The sequence below is a fragment of the Pseudonaja textilis genome, chromosome Z, assembly GCF_049901715.1.
Source record: "Pseudonaja textilis isolate UNSWEBS1 chromosome Z, rPseTex1.2, whole genome shotgun sequence".
NCBI classification, from domain to species: Eukaryota; Metazoa; Chordata; class Lepidosauria; order Squamata; family Elapidae; genus Pseudonaja; species Pseudonaja textilis.
The window spans coordinates 101,100,833-101,111,605 of NC_142008.1; the positions used below are offsets into that span (position 1 = coordinate 101,100,833).

The window sequence follows — 10,773 nt, forward strand, 5'->3', positions numbered from 1 at the left end:
AATCAAATATGCCCACACCTACGTAGACATCCATGGCCGCCAGAGTCAAATTTATAATATGTAACTAGACATCCAGGAATTCTGTAGCCTCACTCTTTCCATCATGATATTCTAACTTTAAAAGGTCCTGAGTTTGATACACATAATTTCCAACATAATTTCCATGCTGTTTTTTTTTTTAAATTAAGACTATAGCTACCACATCTGAGGTTTAAGACTCAAGCCATCCCCAAAATTCTATCAAAGAGATTTCTGCTTGCTATCTACTGGCCATCCTGGATTTTGGCAGCCAAGATTTGAGAGCATTGTTACAGGTTACTGCGAACAACCTCTTATAAAGCATTGGCTGAAATGAAATTGCAAGCAACCGGAACAGTGGACGGGGAACTAACAGTAACACATTTGCCTTGCAGGCAGAAGGTCTTCTTGGCCATCTCGTTAAAAACGAGATAGCCTATTAAATGAATGACCTCTGCTTCAGGCTGCAGAAAGCTGCAGCCAACTGAGTAACTAATAAGGGTTAGGATGAACAAATAGGCTGACTTGGGAGAAGACTTGCTTCTTATGCTCCAATTAACCAGGGTATCAATGCAATCTACCTCATCCATCCCCAAATTGAAAAATGCAAACATTAAATGGTACAATTAGAAGTATTTTTTTAAAAAAAAATCAGCTAAGCTTTTAATTAGCTGAATAAATCTAATTTACTAAACCACAAGCTGTTAAAAAAAAGTACTTTTAAGGTCAGCCCTATGCTCTTCTTAGAGACAACCCTGTGTTACAGCCCTTAAAGGCAAAAACAAAAAGCAAAAGCGAAAAGCATAATCCCTTGTCTGCAGAAACAATTCTCCTTTCAAGACTTTGTTGCAGCTCCCTCAACCTTTTGGGCACCAGGGACCAGTTCCATAGTGAAAGTGCTTTTTTCACGAAATGGGGAGGGCATTATTTTGCATGTTGCATGCATCGTGCGGATAGGGCTTCCCTTGTTTGCATGGCCCAGTTACTGGCAAGCCACAGACCAATGTGGGTCCACAGACCAGGAGGGTTGGGGACTCCTGTTTTATTGTGTGTTGAAGCCAGTTGGCAATTATTCTTTACAGCTTTGCATCTTTATGAATCTGGCCAATTGCAACTTATCCAAAAAGATCTGGTGAACTAATCCATGGCTTTGCAAAATATTACAATCACACTTTCCCTTCAAATGATGGCTTGGTACTATTAGCAGCGGGGAAAAAGCAATGCACAAGCAGGACAGTTAAGCAAAGCTTTGAAGCAGCATGACTCAGATGCAAGTGCAACTCAAATGATGTGTACAACACTATTTGCTTATGCCTTCTTTAATGGGTTTACAAATGCAGCTCAGATATATTTTCATTATCCTGCTGTGTTGGTACAGTATTTGGATATATTTACGCATTGTTTTCCCTGCAATCTCATCCTAAAACATTCCACAATTGAAAATAATAATGTAAGTACATATACAACAAATTAAACAATAATTACCGGTACTTTCAGCAACCACCAGCTCAATTCAAAGTGCTGGCCACCACCTAAAGGGTCTTTTACAGTTTGAGTCTTTGCTATCTTTGAGGCCATCTGCATCAGTTGGAAAATGTTCATGCAATATATATCAGCAGGACAGAAATGCTTCAAATTACCATATTCTGCAATGGTAATGGTTCAGGGAAGATGGCCAAGAAATCTTGCAAGTACACAAATTATCGTATACATAAATAAAACTGAAGATCATTTAGTAGGGCAAAAAGAACCATTTATCCAAGGGTGTCCTAGATAAAGAGTTAAGCTTTCAAGAGACACTAAAAAAAGATGTAATTTATACCAATTTACATATTTCAGGTGGGAGGAGCATTCCAAAATAGGGAAGCCCCCACCGAGAAGCCCAAGATGCCATAAGATAAGATAACCCAACACTCTTGGGCCAACTTTTTTTTAATTTTTATTGGGAATACTCTACCTGACTCTGTGGGGTTTTTTCCCTAAACCCCCAAAACTTTAACCTTAGACTGTCTACTGTTGACCTCACCCCTTTCCTAAGAGGTCTGTAGGGGGCGTGCATAAGCGCACTAATGTGCCTACCGTCCCTGTCCTAATGTTTCCTTTTATTTTTTTTTAATTTTTCTTATATGTATCCATGTATTCATAACTATGTTTTTACTTATACCTATTATCTTGTAAGCAATTGACAAATAAAAATAAATAAAAATATTTCCCATCTCCAATCTAGACTTCTGGTCTCATGCTCTATTTAAGGACCAGATTAAAAAATAAAATTGGCCCCTGCGAAAGGCAGTGGGAAGAGCTGGAATGACACAATGACCTTATGCTTGGTATTCTACCTCCATCTTTTCTCTCATTACAGCAACACTTTTCGAGAGTTGGACTTCTCTGTCTCAGACAGAGACAATCAGAGACAGAGAATAAGTGAGACCGAGAAGTTCAACTCTCGAAAAGTGTTGCCTTTATGAGAGAAAAGATGGAGGACCAAGCATAATGTATTATTAAACTTCTATGGTGCCCATCTTGTCAAGATCATTCTAGGTTTCTAAACAAAGTTAGTTATAAACCAAGCAAGATTGAAAAAATGAGAAGGTGAATGGACAATAGCAAGCTATTTACAGGGACAGGTTTAAAGAGAAAGGGCAAGAAAACTAACCAGCAGAAAGGAGAGAACAAGCAGGAAAAGAAAAAAAGAAAAACAGCACACTTAATTTCCACCAATATCATTCTCTGTATCTTATTTTACCTTTCTGTACCTGGAAAACTATCCATCCTTTTGTCATATCCATAAACTGCTTCATTTAGTGATAGTACCTGACTTATTACCATTTGCTTAGCGACCACTTGAAGTTAATATCCAAAATTATGATGGACCCTCTGCCTCAAAAAAACAAAAAAAGCTACTTACAACCCTGTTGTGATTATGGCCACTACGTTATCCTTGTGGTCACATTCACAAAATTAAGGTAGATTTCCCCCACACACAGCACCTATCTCCTCTCCATTGTTGCCTCATATCTTAGGCTTCGTTATTAGCATTTAAAAAGGTGATATTAGCACTTTTAACGTGATAATCTGGGCCTCTTTTATAATTTCAAGAAAGCACTTTTTCCTCTTCTTAGCCAAAGCCATTTCCTTGGTGTGTGCAGTTTTTCAGCAATTACAACTTCAGAGCATATACATTTGCAACTTTCAAGCAGATACAAACCTAGCTGGGAAAAAGTAACGTAACCCATAAGTTTGCCACTTGTGGAATGTTATTTAGAATCAGTGTTTTGTATTGTCCAAAATAAGTATTCAATGTATTTATTATTTGATCATCTGCTTACTGATGTACCACATATGCTGAATGCACTGTATGTATCATCTATCTTTGTATCCTATAAAAAGAATTGATCCACTCTTAATCAATGATTTGTTGATTAGCATGAATTACTTGGTGATCCTTATTTTCAAGAGGCAAGGAACCTCCTTTGCAAATTTAAAGATGTTTTCTCTCCCAAGTTAACAGACTAGGCCTTCAGATTCACACACATTTGGGGTGCCTGAAGTTTGAGGCAACACCATCCTACCCTGTTGGGTCCTGTAGGCCTTGGTTCTAGTTCCCACCCACTAGGTCCCATCCTAATCACCAATCACTCCGTCACCACACTGGGGAAGGGAAGCAGGCTGCTTCACCCCTTGATATCTCTAGACTGCATGGGTCCATCCCAGAAGCAGGTGCCGTTTTTAGAACAGCCATGTTCTAAAATGAATTGTGGCCCAAAATGGTTCCCTCTACTGAGACTGCACTACACAGTCTGTAGGCATGACAGAGGACAAAGAGGCCTGCTCTTCTTCCTCAAGGCGAACTGTGGAGCACACAAAAGATAGGGGAGCAATCAGGGTGTATGGAGGAGACTGTGGATGGCCATATCCCTTCTGTGGGCCTGTGGTGTTTCAGAAATCTACACAAGGTAAGTTAGCAACCAGTAACAGAAGGTAGAGAGTAGGTGTCAGACCTGGTGGGTGAAAAAGCACCCCCAAAGCTATTGGGGACCCCAAAAAGCTGGAAGTGAAGCACAGAGTGTCACAGGGTGGGAAGATCTGGAGAGATCTGGGGCAGGTAGGCCTGGGCTTGCATTAGGCCTCCCAGGGCCTTTCCCATCCCTGAGCACCCGTGCTCTACACTTAACCACCCAAGCAGTCACTTAACTACCAAACTGGGGAGAGCAGGGATCATTAAGTGAAACAATTGCGTGACTGCTTTGCTTAATAACTATCCTCACTTACAAGCAAAATGGGCAAGATCCTTTACACTTGTAACTCAAAGTTTACCTGTACTGCTTTTGATTGTTAATCATACATCTTTCTGGAGGTCTCATCAACATTCTTGATCTTAATCAAACTTCTACTTGACCCAATCAGGCTTCCTTCATGTATCTCTTCTTCCATCTGATCCTCATCTGTGTCCTGTATACAATAAACCACTTCAACTTTTTTCTGGTCAACTACAATTGTCTTCAGTCCATTTTCATTCAGTGCTATTCGTTCTTTTTTTGTAAACCTATCACATTTTGGGGATCAACTCAAATGTCAGCCTACTCTGGTGAATATATTTAATACACCTAATTTCTATTTCCCCCCAAAATAACAACTATGTGGAGTGAGTGAGAGAATTGAGTGGTCCATGGTCACCCAGCTGGCATTCAGGAAGCTTAGAAATGATAAAGTTTGAAAAATATTGGTTTAGTTCCATCATATATTTTTCCCACTGCTTTCAGCAACAAGCAGTCATCTCCATGTTAAAGCAAAAAATTGTATAATGCCTATTGACATTATCATAAGCTTTTTAGGTATGCAATAAACTCTGTTTCTTACCTCAATGTCTTGCAGAGCAGCAAAAATCTGCTGTCTAATCCTCCTGGTCGTTATAATTATACTTCTCAGATTTTGTTATCATCATGTCTTGTATGCTTTTGGTCAAAATTCTCCCAAATGTTTCCCAAATCCTTAATAAACTAATTTCTCATAGTTTTTGTATTCACTCTTGCTACCTGTCCTTTTTTCAGGGAACAATAATGCATTTTTTCCCAATCCTTAGAAAATTCAGTCAATAAATGACAGAGCAATTCCATGAGCAAACTACACTCATCTTTTAACTTTTCTTCAATTACACTATCTACAACTGCAGCCTTGTTGTTTTTTTTCCTGGGCATTAGCATTTGTAGCATTTATTTCAATTCCATTTGTTGATGTATCAGTATTATTCTCTAAAGTTCTCCTTCTAGCATTTCCTTACTTCTGTTTCATTCTAAATCATTACTTTTTAATGTTTAATTCCATTCACTCTGCTAGAAGCTGGTGAGTTAGTCCATTCCGTTATTAAAACGCACTTATGTGAAAGCATCATTTTCTGTCTAATTTTATTATGTTCAAAGTGGCCAACATAGGTGTACAAGAGTAGTGTTTGTATGAGAGGTTTAAGCAGATCAATTAACAGCCTACTAGCTGAATTTGCCAAATATCTAAAATTGAGGTTAATCTTCACTCTATTTTGTGAATGGTGAACTTATAAACCAGTTTCAGAAACAGAGTTGCTGGGAGTCAGATGGCATAGGAAGGAAGGAAGGAAGGAAGGAAGGGAGGGAGGGAGGGAAGGATATGTAATCCGGTGTTTTGTGCAAACCACAGTTTGGAATGAATCTATAATCAAACTGCACAAAAGCAATCAATGTGTATTTCAGCAAGGAGATAATATATTTTTTTCTGTTCTTTGCTTCTTCAGTTATTGCAGTTTACTTAGTTAAAATGTTTTCAATGAAACACATTTTCCTCAAATTAGGTCCTTGTATATACGCTGAACGTTAGCCAGGATGCCTGACTGGGAATGATGGGAGCTATAATGCAATCTGGATGAAGTCAGAAAAATATGAATGCTATCTTTCTTCAAAGGCTTAACTTTATCTTTCCAGAACTTCAAGGCTTTTCCCTAAGTCAGTGTTTCTTCATTTCAAGAATTCTAAGATGTGTGGACTTTAATTCCCCAAATTCCCCAGGCAGCATGCAAAGACCCAAGCCTATACGGAGAATTTTAGGACATGAAGTACTCACATCTAAAACTGTTGAAGATGAGAAACACCACCCTATGTCATGGTGAAATAATACATGTGAGCAGGTCCATAGTGCATTTCCTGGACCTGGTGGGTGAGAAACCATAACAGATCTGACATAAAACAAACAGCACAAACATCAAATTAAATGCTGATTTCAGTGCAGCCTTTGGTTTTGTACTGCAGAAACCGGGATAACCAAAAGATGGCAGCAAAGAAGCAAATATTTCTCTATTCATTGCCGTTTAGTGGTTGGCCGGATGTTTGCAGCCCTCGTCTGGGACCCGTTTCGTTTCAGGGTTCATATCATCCCGGAAACGCGAATGTTTATATGAGCCAGAGCGCGGACAATCTGCTCGCCCAGATGGATGGGAGAGTGCGCCCTGAAAGCGCATCAGGACCAGGAAACACCTCTGAGGAGGCGGCTGTAGTCTTTCGCTTCACCAACGAAGCAAGCTTCCCAAGTAGCCCCTCGCCTCTACAGGACAAAAGGAGCTTCCCGACCAAAGCAGAAAACACGATCCGCGGCAAGTATGGCATCTCTAAAGAGAAGCAGAGATATTCCCACCGCCACCAACATCCTCTCTTCTCCTCTCCTTTCCCAGTTTGACAAATTAAGTCTCCCTCGCTAGGCAAGGCAACAGGAAAGAGGTCGCAGCCAGGTGGAGGAGGCTTGCCTTTGTGGTTCACGCAAAAGCGAAGCCCGAGGGAGGAGGTCCAAGGGCGCCAGAAGATGCGCGCGCGCATCCCTCCAGGCCAAGTCCGGCCTGGTCAGCGCTTGGAGCGCTTCGCTGCGACGAGCAGCCTCGCTTGCTTGCACACCGCCCCGATCCCACTGCAATGTTACCCGTAGGAGGAGCGACGATCCGCGCTCGCTTGCTCTGAGCCCCCTTCCTCCTCCGTGTCACTTTGGGTGCGCCCGGCCGCTGCCAGCTCTCGCTGGGCTTCTCGTCTCATGGGGCGCGCCTCGCTCATGCGCTTCGCGGCGGTGGCGGTACTTGCGCGCTGTGTGCGTGGAAGAATAGGCAGCTTTACCCCCACCCCATCCCATCCCGGGTATGGCCCTCCCCCTTTTGTTCTACGCCGGGCGGAGAGCACTGGCCACGCAGCCTCTGCTCGACCTTTCTCGCTGTCCTTGCTCACAGGAGTCGTGCCTCCAATCGGTCAAACCAGCCCCGACGCTCGCTAAGCAAATGCCCGCCTCTCGGGGAGGGTGATAGCACTGAGAATACTGTATTCTTATAGCGGCAATCCCACGCACGTTACCTGGGAATCACCCTCATTGAACGCGATGGGATATACTTCCGAGTCAAGCGCACATAAGGTTGCGATTTACGGTTCTGATTTAGTGTTTGGAGGCTAATTGTTTCCTTCCTTCCCTTTCATTTTTTCCTTCTTCTTGGCTTTCTGCTCCTTCATTTCTGCGTTCCTCCTCTTTATAAAATAGACTGAATTCTATGCCAAGATTAGGGATAGAGAGATGGGATGTCTTCCCACTCAGTTTATCAACCTCAGCAGAAAGAGATTTGTTACTGTAGTCTAGACATTCAAATTAAGTGATTTAATAAGGAATCACCTTGAGACAAAAACAAGAAAAATCTCTAGCATTTTTCCTTTCAAGACAAGCTCAAACAATCCTGAACAATCTGATATCCTCCAGGTATGTTTAGTATGGTTCTCTCCACAACCCGGTGGTGATAGAAAGGTTGGAGGTTAGTTTTTGTTTTTATACCATAGTATTGATGTTAAAGTTGATGTGCAATTTATATTTTATCTATGTACAGAGAGAGAGAGAGAGAGGGAGAGTTGTTTAAAACTGTTATTTATTTGATCTCCAGTTTTAAAAATTCCAGCAACGTAATAATCTGGATGGTTTTTCTCCTTATTCCGCTAAAAATAATCACAACTTTCATTAGTAAATGTAATTTAAAAAGTGGCTTTAAAGGTTTTTCCAGGTCGCTGGGGAAAGTGTAGTCTTGGAATTCCATACCAAGTATGTATGGAAAGTTGATAAATGAACTCAACCAACTGTACAATTTATACTCATTCATCTTGTTCAGTGATGCCTCTGCTGCCTCAGGCATTAGTTGGCTGTCTTGGTTTGTGATGCCACAGCATAATCAGAAATAATTGACAACTTCAAAGCTTTAATACATTTACTGTTTGCTTTTGTGAGAAAAGCAGAAACATCAGTTTGGTTGGCTCTGATATCATTAAAACTGTGGCAAAACAGAATCATATCTTACAACTTCTGTACTTGCATTAATAGTGAGACCTAAGCAAAAAAGCCACTGGGAAAAGCGAACTACAGGTTCACTCCAGAGCAGAATATTTCTGATTGCAAGTAAGAAAAGTATCAATAATAATAATGCAACATCAGTGATAATTCAGTTTTTGAAAGTCTGGGTCACGAATCACACATGCTTCATGGCTATGCATTCTTCAAAAAAGCGAAAACTTCAAGAAGTGCAACTGCCTTTGTTCCCTTAACACTTCAAAAATATATGATCATTCTACAGCATCACAACTAAATCAATTATTTAATAACCATAGAACTCTACTTGCTTTCTTTACTAAGGAGTGGTTATTGTATCTAAAGAACAGAGAATCTCATTGCCTAAAACATGTCCAGTAATTCTCTTTGAATATCCTTACAGTTTGATATTACTTCTTTATGTGACCAAAAATATGCCTGTTTCTTTCATTATTTTCTCTTTACATAAATGTTTATTTCTCTGAAAATCTGCAAGAGTTGCCCAAAAACAGTATGTGGAGTCAAGCTCACCTCAAGGGAAAGTTTACCTTCAGATCATTCATGAAAAAGAAAAGTTGTTACACTTCAGGCCCGCTGTATTTCCTTACCACGTCACATTTGACAAAAGAGACACAAGTGTTACTAGAGGTATATGTGTCTGGACTCCATTCTTGTGCATTATATCACCCTGTAGTAGCAAAGGCCAGCATCATCCAGAGGTCTAAAGAGATGCGAATAATCACGACTTTCCAGATATAGTTCTCAAAAGGACCAATATGTGAGGGATGCCAGGAATTGTAGTATTGACACACCTGGAGGGGTCCCTGTTTCTCATTTCCAGGACTATAAAGTCAACTTCAACTTCATTTCCATTATAAACAACTCTAAAGCTAATGGCCCAGTCTGAAATCCATTATTTTCCTACCTCCTCAAATAGCTTATAATGGAGGAAACAGCATTAACCTTTTGGAAGGAAAGATCACAATGACAAGAGAAAACATGATGGAGAATAGCCTTGAATTGATGCACATTTAGGATGCAAGAAATAGCCTCCAGCAGAAGAAATGGAATTAAAAATAGAAAACATAAAGTAACATAGAATGAAATAGGTAAGGGAATTTTAAGAGATCTGTATGATAATGGTAGTAGTCTAGTAAAGAGTGGAACTAAAATGAATGCTATAAATGTTAAGAGAAAAAATGATGAAAATGAAGTAATAGATGCTGCGGTAAGGCTAAAAATGGCAAGGCTGCAAATATAGGCAGCATAATTAAATATTAAAATGTAAATAGGTTTGCTTATGGAGAGGACAGTTTCTTTAGGATATTTATGAAGATGGAAGAATGGAAAGCAATGAAAAGGTATCTAGAGTGAACGCAGAAACCATAGAGCAATTAGCCTATTAAGTAGGCTTGGGAAAATGTTTGGTAATATTCCAAGGGAATAAGTGACAAGAAGCAAAATTTAGGAAATGCAATAAGGCTGGACAAAGGGTACAAAGATCCCATTTTTCTTTGAGAGGTATTTAAAAAAATCACCAAATAGAGTTTTAAAAACTCACAAAATAGAGTTTATTATATCTTTATTGATGTAGCTTAATAAAGTGAATAGGCATGAATTATGGGATATTTTACAGAAATACACAATTGAAAGTTGGTTACTGAGTGCAATAAGAGACGTATATAATAGAAGTAAATCCTATATGTGAATAAATAGAGTGCCTAGGATAGTGATGGTGAATCTTTCAGCCCTGGTATGTCACCAAAAATAGTATGGCATGTCACCATCATAGGCCTATGAAATTGCTCAGTGCTGATCTGGAAAGAACACAAGGAGATGTGGTTGCACTCTGATGCTACCTCTGTAACATTTCCTGAACACATGTATTTTCCTGGGTCTGGATAGCAACTATGATAGGACAGGAAATTATGCAGGATGCTTTAAGGAACTGCCAAGAATTGCTGAATCTGAAGCCCCCTTGTCCACTTCTAAAACAATATTGCATTCTTCTCAAAGTGAAAATTGGATGTTGATTGAGCTATGATAAAAATACACATACATGAGAATAAATGGGATTCTTAAAGAGTGGTTCAACAATGATAAGAATAAGACAAGGATGTATGATGTCCCCATACTTTATAAAAATAAATTTATAGCTAAATATATAATCATTGCTTGGGGTGATATCAAAGGGGTTTTCCTTGGGAATATTAATGTACCATAAGTTTATATCCTGTGTTGTTGTTTGAGAACCCAAAAGCATAGTGACATAAATATAGATATGTCATATGATATGGATTGTATGATGCAACATAGCAATAGCGCTTAGACTTACATACCGCTTGATAGTGCTTTACAGCCCTCTCAAAGCAGTTTACAGAGTCAGCATATTGCTCCCAACAATCTGGG

At 39.7% G+C, this 10,773-nt stretch overlaps 1 protein-coding gene across 2 annotated transcripts in view; it reads right to left on the minus strand.

The window, feature by feature from the left end:
• Positions 1-7,992, minus strand: part of MPP3 (MAGUK p55 scaffold protein 3) — an 89,162-nt gene extending 81,170 nt beyond the window's left edge. The window contains exon 1 of one of the 2 annotated variants that reach the window (XM_026710835.2): positions 6,958-7,992. The gene's annotated coding sequence lies outside the window, so the exon portion shown is untranslated. The remainder of the gene's footprint in view (positions 1-6,957) is intronic. The other variant, XM_087917363.1, reaches the window with a different exon arrangement.
• Between the last annotated feature and the right edge of the window lie 2,781 nt (positions 7,993-10,773).